The sequence below is a fragment of the Schistocerca serialis genome, chromosome 7 (assembly GCF_023864345.2).
Source record: "Schistocerca serialis cubense isolate TAMUIC-IGC-003099 chromosome 7, iqSchSeri2.2, whole genome shotgun sequence".
Classification (NCBI taxonomy): domain Eukaryota; kingdom Metazoa; phylum Arthropoda; class Insecta; order Orthoptera; family Acrididae; genus Schistocerca; species Schistocerca serialis.
In genome coordinates this window covers 163,744,019-163,756,149 of record NC_064644.1, presented here as the reverse complement: position 1 = coordinate 163,756,149, position 12,131 = coordinate 163,744,019, and positions in this window count along the sequence as shown.

The window sequence follows — 12,131 nt, the reverse complement described above, 5'->3', positions numbered from 1 at the left end:
ACCACAACACAAACTGAAATTTGAATAAAGCGAACAGTGTTAAGAAAAGAAAAAGGTCTCGAAGGAAGTTAGAACACGGCTCAACCGCTTCGTAGTTTAACATCTTAACCACAACGCCACTGCTTTTGCGCTTTGCTCTGTACTGCACTTCTTTACCAACGACCGTTCACGGTTTCTATTTTGCTTCCTTTATTAACAGTTCTGTACCTCACCTTCCTGTTTCCATGCCTGATCTGTGTCCAGTTTTTGACGAGCTATCCACTAAATCTGAGGGTGTCTGAGGGGCAGTTTCTCTTGTGAGAAACAAGGAGGTTTGGCTACTGATGATGCTGCTGGACTGTCGAACAGCCTTCCGGCAGGCGAGCGGATAATACGTTGTTAATAATAACATAAAACATACGATGTGCAATATCCAAACCGCACTAAGCAAAACACAGAGTGCCGGCCGGAGTGGCCGAGCGGTTCTAGGCGCTACAGTCTGGAGCCGCGCGACCGCTACGATCGCAGGTTCGAATCCTGCCTTGGGCATGGATGTGTATGATGTCCTTAGGTTAGTTAGGTTTAAGTAGTTCTAAGTTCTAGGGGACTGATGACCACAGCAGTTGAGTTCCATAGTGCTCAGAGCCATTTGAACCATTTTTTTGAATGTGATAAGAATGCAATTTTTTTTTAGTCATTAATCTTCTTACTGATTTGATGCGGCCAGCCACGAATTTGTCTCTTGTGCCAAACTCTTCATCATATTAGTTAATAAAGCTTCAGTGTATTTCTGTAAGACTGACAAGTACCGATATATGCACAAATACGTCAGCTGTTGACCGCTCATGTGACGGCTTGCTCTGCCATAGGCTGTTTGTCCGTTCGGTTTTTCCTGTGGTGTGCTTCTACCACGACTGCACATTCCACGTGTTCACCTCCACTCCTGGGCACACAGTTACAGCAATGCATGTTTTAAACGTTCTTTTTATGTGTCTGACAAGGCAACGTGGCGTCGTTTCTATGAGTGGATAGTCTTCTCCTTGTAGTGTCGGCAAGGAAGCACGTTAATAAGAATGTTCCAAATATGTGTGAATTAATGCTTATGTACGTCTTAACTGTGGTACACCAGTTTGTACACAGTGATAAATTTTCTTTGTAATCGCTTTGTTTTAGGTATATTGTGAGTACTATGATGACAGGAAGATTCTGTCGAAACCGGTCACTAAAAAAAATATAATAACAAGCGATCTTGGCTGCAGAATATTTTCCTATTCACCAATGACAAATCGCTCCAGTAGAACACGTGCAGCCTCTCTAATTTTACTTTCATGGTCTTTTCACGAGATATGCATAGGAGGAAGCAGCATATTGGCTGACTCTTTCAGAAACTTACGGTCTCGGAACTTTAAAAATGGGCCACGCCGTGATGAAGAACAGCTCTGTCGCAACGTCTGGATGTGGCTGAGCATCTCTCTGAACTACGACTAGCTGAACTACTAAACGTTCCTCTAACGAAAGTTGTCCGCAGCTTGTGGTCGTGCGGTAGCGCTCTCGCTTCCCGCGCCCAGGTTCCCGGGTTCGATTCCCGGCGGGGACAGGGATTTTCTCTACCTCGTGATGACTGGGTGTTGTGTCATGTCCTTAGGTTAGTTAGGTTTAAGTAGTTCTAAGTTCTAGGGGACTGATGACCATAGATGTTAAGTCCCATAGTGCTCAGAGCCATTTTCTAGCGAAAGGTGCTGCTCTTCTTTGGACCTCCATCGGTACACGCACCCCTATTCCTGTGTATACCTGTTAAAGTACAACTACGACTGCCGGTAAAACAAACCGGAGATGGAACTTAAGCACTCCTGAATGAGGATTTGAGGGCGAAGAACGAAGCAGGCATTAATGAGTGAATGGAACAAGTTCGTTCCCAACAAGGACACACAGTACATACTGTCAACATTTACTGTGCTGTGCCGATATCTTGGGTGCAATACGCATACAAAGAAAAACTGAGGTAAGAAATCAAATGATACGTGACTGCGCTGTAACGAGCCACTGGCGACCAAAATACTCCAATAAGAACCTTGAACTACCTCGGAGACTTTGTCGCTGGAGTTTGTGTTCATGCTGTAGAGGAACATTTCAGGATGTAGTGAAGGATTTAAATAACCGAAACACTGAAGACCGAGACCAAAATTATGATTCTTAGCGTTTTAGCGTCAGCATCTACGAGTATTGCTGATGGACTTTTCCGAGTGAGTCATTCGACGTATCCCTTGGATGTGGGCTGTGTGAGAATAAAGCCCCTACGGCTCAAATTGCGCATCAAAATTTGAAATTCCTCCAACAAGTCCACCCTAAAACCTTTCTATTCCCTATGTCAAAGAACTGTGTCTTCCAGTTTAATAGAGGGTGTGCACATTATATGAGATGTTTGGCATAGGCAGAACCATGAACGTTGCCGTCTCCTTTACCCAGTACATGTTCTTTGATTCTAACTCTGAATGCTCTTCCTGTCTGCCCATTTAGAAACACGGAAAACCATTACACCTTATTTTGTAGGTGACAGGATGAGAAAACTGTTTGTCATAACGCTTTTTCCAAGACTGTTGGTAGATGGAAACGAAAGTCTATCCTCATATTTCTTAGTACGAAAGCGGGTTGTGTTATGTGAAATGTTTCCTAGAAACGGTATAGAAAAAAATTGCCTCCCTCTTTTCCTTCTTTTCCAGTTTGTAATCTCCTAGAGTGAAACTTTTTGGCGGTTTTATTGCCTATAGTTGTATCCAAATTTATCTCTATCCAAAAAGTCTTCGGGGATGACGCTGTAATAAAGCACTTTCAATATTTGGGAGGAAAAAGCTAGATTCTATTATTGGGGCAGGGGGGGGGGGGTAAGCGAAATCAACGGGGATAGTGTTATCTGAAAAGGTTTCGTTACGGCACATTCTGAAGTCAATTTAACCATTTTCTTACACCCGAAGTAATATCAAGGAAGCCCGCCCGGCTAGCCGTGCGGTCTAGCTCGCAGTTCCGCTTCGAACGCCGAGCGGGAAGGTTCTTTTTCATTTCACTTGCCGCAGCGTCGCTTGTGTGAAGTTTTCCTCGTTAGTGTTGTTCTGTCTGCCGAGTGAGTCGTAGCGCCTCCGCTCCGCCTTTACTGCCTGCCTGTGTTCGTCTACTTGCAGCGGCGTCGGCCACTCTCTTACGGCTATCATGGTTTCCACGTGTATTCCACTAAAAAGGTACTGTCAGCTTTACTTTCGATAAAACAATGCGACACGTGCAAGCCCGGGTCTCTAGAAATCCACGACTGGCTTGTCGATACAATTCATGTGAACTCTGATGAGGTCCACACCGCTTATTTTGATGCAGACGAGTACGTGTTGTACTTGAAATTTATGGATCCCCTTCACGTTGAAAGATTACTGTTGCGACATGGTTCTCAAGTCGCGTTCAAGCATCGCGATAATTCCGTTAGTATGGTGTCACTCGCAGATGCGATGTATGTGTATGTGTATGTGTGTGTTCAGATGATTAGGAAGGAAATCAAGTAAACGGAAGAACAAAATGGGAAGAGGCTGAGCTGGGTGTGAATGACCAGCCGCGAGGGCGATGTGCTAGGGAGGGTCCTGTGCAGTGGGCGTAGGCGGTGTACATGACCACGCACAAGTTTGCCAGCGGACGCGAGCGTGCGGAATACGGCGAGGACCCGCCGGAAGGAGCAGCCATCGACCCCGATTGTCCATCGCCGGGTCTCTGTCCTCATCTCTTCCGCCTTGATCCTTGTACCTACGGCCAATATGGCATCCTCTAGGATTCTGTTCTGCCCCTGACGTAAAGAATGTTGTGATGCGAAAGCAACTGAAACAGTAATGGGCAGGGTACACTCCCCACTACATATCTGTTAGTGATTATACAAGGGGTGTGTGTGTTCTTGTATTAAATGTACATTCGTGACAACGTAAACTATCCAGATCTCATTGGTTTCTCTCATACGTCAACATTTCGTCTGCAGCAGTCGACTAGCAATTCAACAACCTATTAAAAAGAAACTGAGCGACATGTTGCCGGAGTAAACTGCTGGACATGCAATCGGAGGGAAACATTCTAATCTGACACTAACTAACATCAACAACAATAGGTTGGGGTATACATTCACAACCTAAAGGTGAAGACGTAGAGAAAGAATCTGAATATATGAAAAGTGAATTTGGCACCTAATGAGAGATGAATATTTAATGATCATGGGTGACTGGTACATTGTAGTAGGAGTTACCGAAGAATATGATCTCTGTATTAGGAGTGAGAATCAGTATGGAAGGTGATGGGGTGCTGAAGTACTAATGAATGACGAGATGCATTTGAAGTTCGCAAAGTATGTGGGTACTGCAATAAGGAATACCACAGTAGCAATTCAGGTGAAGAGGAGCGAACGTATCTAAAAAGGACAATTATATAAGTTGGAGCGGCGCGGGATAGCAGTCGGTCTCAGGCACTTAGCCACGGTTCGCGCGGCAGCCCCCGTAAGAGGTTCGAGGCCTCCCTAGGGCATGGGTGTGTGTGTGTTGTCCTTAGCGTACGTTAGTTTAAGTTAGATTAAGTAGTGTGTAAGCCTAGGGACCGATGACCTCAGCAGTTTGGTCCCATAGGAACTTACCGTAAATTTCCAAATATATGTTGGACAGTCAGACATAGACACAAGGAAAGGTAACTCCGAAGAAATCTTGGGCAACAGAAGAAGTATTTCAATTGATCGACGAAAGGAGAAAGTACAAAAATGTTCAGGGAAAGACAGGAATACAGTAATCAGTAAGGAATGAAATAAATAGGAAATGCAGGAAAGCCAAGGCGAAATGGTTGCAGGGAAAATTGAAGAAACTGCAAAAGAAATGATCGTCGGAGGAACTGATTCGTAATATAGAAAAGTAAAAATGAGCATGTTAGAAAGACGATAAAATTAAAAGCAAGAGTAGCAAAATTAAAAGTGCAATGGGAATTCCACTGTTAAACTTAGAGGAGAGAGTGCATAAGTGGAAAGAATATATTGAAGGTCTTTATGAGGGAGGGGACTTGTCTGACGAGGTGACTGAAGAACAAACTTGAGTCGATAAGGAAAACACAGGGGATCAAATATTAGAATTTAAAAGACCTCTGGAACGCTTGAGATCAAATAAAGCAGAAGGGATATACAAAATTACACTGGAATTTTTAAAATATGGTGACACTGACAACTAAACGACTATTCAAGTTGATGTCTAGAATACAGAGACTGGAGACGTACCGTCAGATGTTCGGTTAAATATCATCCATACAATTCAGGAGATAGGACGGAAAGATAGGTGCGAAAATTATCGCACAATCAGCTTAACCCCTCATGCATCCAAACTGCTAACAAGAATAATAATACAGAAGCAAGAAAACTGAAGATCTGTTAGATAACAGATGCTTGAATTAAAACCGGTGTAAGACAGATGTGCAGTCATAAGCAACTGCCGTTCACTCTATACGTTGAAAAAGCAATGATAAAGAAAACAAACGGTGAAGAGTGAGATGAAACTCCATGATGAACGAACGCCAATTATAAGATTCGCTGATGACATTGCTATCCTCAGTGAAAGTGAATACAAATTACAGAATGTGTTGAATGGAATGGACAGTTTAATGAGTACAGAATAAGGATTGAGAGTAAATCGGAAAAAGACAAAAGTAACGAGAAATAGCAGAAATGAGAATAATGAGAAACCTAACATAATAATTGGTGGGTCACGAAGCAGATGAAGTTAAGGAATTCGGCTGTCTTGGAAGAAAAATAACCTATGTCGGACGAAGCTAGGACGAGATAAAAGGCAGACTAGCACAGGCAAAGATGGCATTCCTGGCCGAGAGAACTCTACTGGCATAAAACAAATGCCTTAATTTGAGGAAGAACTTGCAGAGCATGGACATTCCTTGGGCGGTAGCGAATCTTTACTGTGGGAAAACTAGAACAGAAGAGAGACATGTAGGGCTACAGAAGAATGCTGAGAATCAAGTGTACTAATAAGGTAGGGAATGAAGAGATTCTGCACAGGATCGGCAAAGAAAGGAACAAATGGAAAACACTAACAAAAAGAAGTGACAGGATGACAGCATATACACGTATGTTAACCTCCATGGTACTAGAGCGGATTGTAGATGGTAAAAACTGGAGTTGAAGACAAGGGTTGGCATACATCCATCAAATGATTTAAGACGTAGGGGCGCAAGAGGGGAGTTAGTGGCGGGTGGCATCAAACATTTCAAAAGATTGATGACTGAAAAGAATGCATACCACTGCTGCTGCATGCAATCGGAGACTCCCAGAAGTATCATAGAAACGTTCGCCACCACATATGGGCACATGAAGTGTGCCACACTAGATACAGGAGAGTGTAAAACTGATTTACTCCTGAGGTTTACAACATCACATTATGTGATGAACTGCTAGTAGTTAAGTGGATGCCTCTCAGATAATTACTCGTCTCTTACTGGCTGAAGGATTTTGACCTAGAAAGATCTTAAATGATAACTAACAGTAGAAATTGAAATAAAGCTCAACTCATTCATTCAAGAAGGGATGCTTGAGTGGTGGACTGGAATAAACAATATATGTTAAAGGCCTCCCGGACTATGAAGTCTCTCCAAACATCGCGGGATCATTAAAAATCATTCACGTTCGTAATAGTCGGCATGTCATTCACATTCCGATTGGGCACAGCTCTCGTCCACGATATCTGTACCAAATGCAGCGACGGCATGATGGGTAGTGCAGCTGTGGAGAGTAAGGAACGCTAGAATTTGGCGTTCTATAAATGCAATGCTTGTGTTATAAATTTTAATAGTGTCAACTGTAATCGTTGTGAAGTTTTGGTTCAAGGTCACAATTAAAGTGTAACTCAGGCAGCTTTAGAGAAGCATTTGCGTGAGGACTGCTTTGTTGTTTTCCCGGTTGCGGCATCACGTACGCAAAATAGTGACATCTCAGCGTAAAGCGTTTTGAGTTCTGCAGTTTGCTAGGTGTGAATCTATACTTTCAGTTCAACGAGCGTTTCGTTTAAAGTTTAATCGTGCTCCTCCATGTGGTAAAAACATGCGTCTATGATCAATTCGAAAGGACCGGATGTGTGTAAAAGGAAATGCACGGGACGAACAGGAGTGTCAGAAGAAGATGTTGACTAAGTCTGTGCATCTTACCTTCGCTGGCCTACGAAGTCTATTCGGAAAGCTAGTCATGAACTTCAGTTACCAAAGACGACAGTATGGAAGGTTTTAAGAAACCGTTTACACATGAGTCCAAACCGGTTATAGTGGGGACATGCTTTAAAACCACATGACTGTGCTTTGTATTGTAACTTTGAAAGTGAAGTGCTGTAATGGGAAGATGACTTTCTTGATTGCGTGGTCTTAAGAGATGACGCAGCTGTTCATTTAAGTGGGAAGGGAAATGCCAGTAGTTTTCCTGTGTGAGGGTCAGAACATTTTCATGAACCTGTACAGTCTCAAAGAGTCTCCCCAAAATGAAACTTTTGTATTTTGTGTTCCGACGCCAAATGTATAGACCATTTTCTTTCGCTGAAGCTACCGTAACAGATTTTGTTTTCTCCGCGTCAGTCGTCGTGAACAGTCTAAATTAAGCTGTTGTAATACATCAATGAAGCTGGGATATCCTTTTATGGACACACTGATTTCAATGTTGAGGTACCAAGCGATTTGAAATAATACGCCCTAAAATGCCCCCTAAGACAATTGTGAATTTTTGCTCGTGCTACGCAGTGGATTGCAGGGCCAGTCAAAAGCAACGACAACACAGTGCGAAAGCGGTGTTGTCAGTTCGCATGAAAGAGATTGTGCAGGAGGTCTACTCAGTAATGCGTGTGACAATACAATATAACATGAGTTCTTGAGTGCAGTTTGTTGTCTTCAGCAGTGTGTGCTATAGCATCCACGTCCCTATTTTATAGTCGATAAAAATACTCGTATTTTTATTATTATTTTTAAATATATGTAATATCGTGAGACACAAGTGTGTTGCCAGAGAAACAGTTTGGTTTCGCTAGTGCAGAGACGGTGTAACAGTTTCTTCACAAGCCACGGAAAACAATGATATCTTTTAATTATAAGAACAATTATTATTATCACTGACTTTTTGTTGCATTCTTTCTTCTTGTTCGAGTGGGCATGATGCTAGCAAGACGCTCTTTAATCTGTCGCCTATGATACAGTCTGGTATTATTGTTGTTATGTAAACTACATATTGTAAATTATTGGAGAAAAATAGAGAATAAGTTATTCCAGTTCATCTCATATTTTCTATAAGAATATTACTAATCTTAATCATTGGCATTCCATCTTTGCTTCGCGGCGGACGAGCTGCAACGCCGCCATTAGCGATAATATATTTATATGATTGTATTGCCAAGAGTGTAGTTTTATTTCAGACTGAAAATGTTGAGAAAATTATTTAATGCTGATTAATGTTTTTTTTCATATCGAATTCACTCAGTTATTTTCACGTAACTGGAACAGATCAATTCTGTGAAACACCGATGTTCATTTATCTGCCGCCATTTCATGAAAGCTTTACGCGGCTAGCTTAAACTGCCGAATGATTGAGAAATATATATTTGCCATTGTAAAAAGAATCCACGTAAAGGTAACTTGATTGTATATCAAAATCTATGCTCTGAGAAACTATTTCAACCTTTACGATTCTTTGCTGGTGTCGGAGCATAAAATTTTCTCTGCTAAAGCTCAGAAATCTTTTCAGTAAAATTCGCCGATTACAGTGTCGTGTGTCTCCGTGTTATAAAAGTGAAGTGATATTCAAGATTGAACTAAGTTTGTATGAAAGTAGTCAACGAACCTAATTGAATGATTGTAAACAGATACACTTCTTTACAGGCAACATACGAAATCGATTGTGTGTTTCAATGTAGTTCACATTCATGCTCATGTAATATTCTAGCCGGGTACTGCAGTAATTGAATGACGATTTAAAACTGTAGATATATTTTAATATTTATGTTGGACACTGCTAAATTTACGAATTCACGACACGGTTTAAAAGACACCACACTGGCGCCCAACGTGGGGTATCATATAAAATATATATGTATAAAGAATGTGTAACATCATCATCTTTAATTAATATATGTAATAAATATTTTCAGGTATGTCAAACCATTGTACTGTATTAATATACTGTCTTATTTTATCTCATATATACTGACTGTAGTGCAAATGATAAAAAGCAAGCCGGCCTGTGTGGCCGTGCGGTCCTAGGCGCTTCAGTCTGGAACCGCGCCACCGCTACGGTGGTAGGTTCGAATCCTGCCTCGAGCATGGATGTGTGTGATGTCCTTAGGTTAGTTAGGTTTAAGTAGTTCTTAGTCCCAGGGGACTGATGATCTCAGGTGATGAGTCCCGTGGTGCTCAGGGCCACTTGAACCATTTGATAAAAGCAATTGTTCGGAAAAGAGACCACGAACAGGAATCAAAAAATTAGTTTAAATGGCCATTGGATCATCACGATCATAGGCGTTAAGGTAAGAACGTATGCGCATGTTCGGCAAACACAACTTCCTTAGTTTTCAATACTTCTTTCAGCATGTGCTCCAGCCTTATGAGTAGGTACCATTACATTGCGGCTGCGAGATAAAATTATAATTAAACCAGAACTGTCAATATCATAAAGTAGAATTTATACTAAATGTCAATATCATAAAGTAGAATTTATACTAAAGAGTATATGAACTTGATGTTAGCTACCTATGTGTGTTAGTAGTTACTGTTGTCAATTTTACAAAGTATTTTTCATCACACAGTGTCTATACTTGATATTATTTGTCTATGTATAGGCTATAAGTTTTTATCAGTGTTAATTCTTATTGCCATTGTGAGTAAAGAAATTTTGTTGAAATGGTTAGGCCAAAGAAACAGATTAAGCCCATTGAACTTGATGTTAATGTAGATACTGATGCAGTATCAGAGAACCAAGGCGAACAAATAGAGCACACTTAATGCAATTATTAGCAAATAGCAAATACGTCAGGAATTAATGACGAAATTTTTACAGAATTACCAAACTAAAATGAAGTCTAAGATCAGTCCGAAATAACGGACAATTGTCAGGCAAACGTTGCCGATATGACAGAGTAATGTAACAGAGCAGGGGGCGGACCTTGTTACTTTGTCAGGTCCAACCCTGTCTGATAGTAACTTAATAAAACTTTTGTTCCAAAGACTTAATGTTATGGAACTAGAACGTAGGGAAGCTAAGGCTCTAAAAGACCAAAAGCAAAAGGAGGAAGAGATACTAAGGGAACAACAACACGTGCTCAAAGAGCAAGAACGAGAAAGAAAATTTCTAGATTTAATAAATTAATAAAACAATTATTTGTTGAGAGAGACCAAGTTGTAGCAGACAAATTCAGCCAAATCTTGGTTGAACGGGACAAGGCTATTGTCGAACAGTTAAACAAAGAAATTGATATTGTCAAAAGCATTATTAAACATCTGGAAGATGTTCTAGTTCAGTTTGATACTGTGCAACAGGAATGAACTAGGTAAACAGTTTAAGAGCTTGACCATTCCTGTGGATTCTATGCAGACCAATATGCCAAAAGATATCGAATTCCAAGTTCGTAAGGAAGTGGCTCAAGCGTTATCTTTAGAGAAGTAAAATATCGAAAGGCCAACGATAGGGTGTAATGAAACAACACACATTGAGGATCCACGCGATGTATCAAATTCACCTGCGAGCTGTTCAGAGGCACCTAGGGAATGGGGTTACGGCAACCAAAGTGTTGTACAGCAACAGGTTACGCCACAATACTGGCTGAATTCGGAAACCGGGTGTACGTGAAACGGCTCTACGTGCTATCATGACGGTGCAGCGCAGGTTAACAATAATACTACACGCATTGATGCATGACTAAAGCCTTGTCAAGCACCGGCCATATCACGTATTCAGTGAAGAAAAACGAAATATCCACCCAGTGCTTTTTATTCCAAACTTTAAGAGTATACTACCAAAAACCTGGGCAGAACAACTAAAGATACAGCATGAATTCGCTCATATAACTGGAGATGCTTCTTCTCTGTGGGTACTTGATGCCGCCGCAAGATGCAAGACTTTTGACGAATTTTAAAAGGAATTTTTAGGGCAACTTGGTCTGTGTCTATCCAAGAAAGGTTATGCAAAACAGTGTACAGTGCTGAAATATATAACCCAAAGATGGGTACGCTAAGAAATACTTTGAAAAATATATAAATATGGTCTGTCTCTGTGATGAGCCGGCAGCACTTAGAGATTTCTTGAGAGTTCTGAAAGCAAGGCTACCAGTCACTACTCGACAACAATTATTTAATGTTCCTGATACTGATATAAAGGAGTTTCTTAACACTATTGACTCATTAGATTTAGTACAGGAGGATGTAAGAAAATCTACTGAAGGGATTGCCAATGGTAATAATAATAATAATAATAATAATAAGGCCCGGGAAAAGAATAGGCCTCCGGGATGTTCTGACAATCGTAAAAGGCGACGAAAAGGACAGACCACTAATAGGGCTAATCCCCCTTTTAGTGTGATTAGTTGGTTCAGGACAGAACTAATGAAGGCTTGGACAAGCACGGTCATGGTCGGGGACGATGCTTGAACCCTATGCCCGTCCACAATGGTAACGACACTGCTAGCCACACGGAAAATGATTTAAATCCAAATAGACGTGTTTTGCAGGATATGCTTCCTGCAACCACCCTAGAAGGAAAACAAAGACAAAGGATGAGATGGTCAGATGAAGTTAACCGGCACCTCATGTTTTGTTATTACCAAGCAAAAAACTTAGGAACTGGATACAGATCACAAGTATACACAACATTTATTACCAGATACCCAGAATTAAAATTTTTAACAGAACAACGACTAGCTGGTCAGATGCGTATAATAATAAAAAATAACAGGATACCCCAGTCAGAGTTAGAAAACATCAAGCAACAAGTACAACGAATACTGGAACAATATAATGTGCAATCACAAGAAGAAGAAGAAAATACAGTAACGGACTCAAACATCCCAGAGCAAACAAACAAAGAACAACACGCATCAATTAAACAATCAGAGGAAAACGAAATCTTAAGA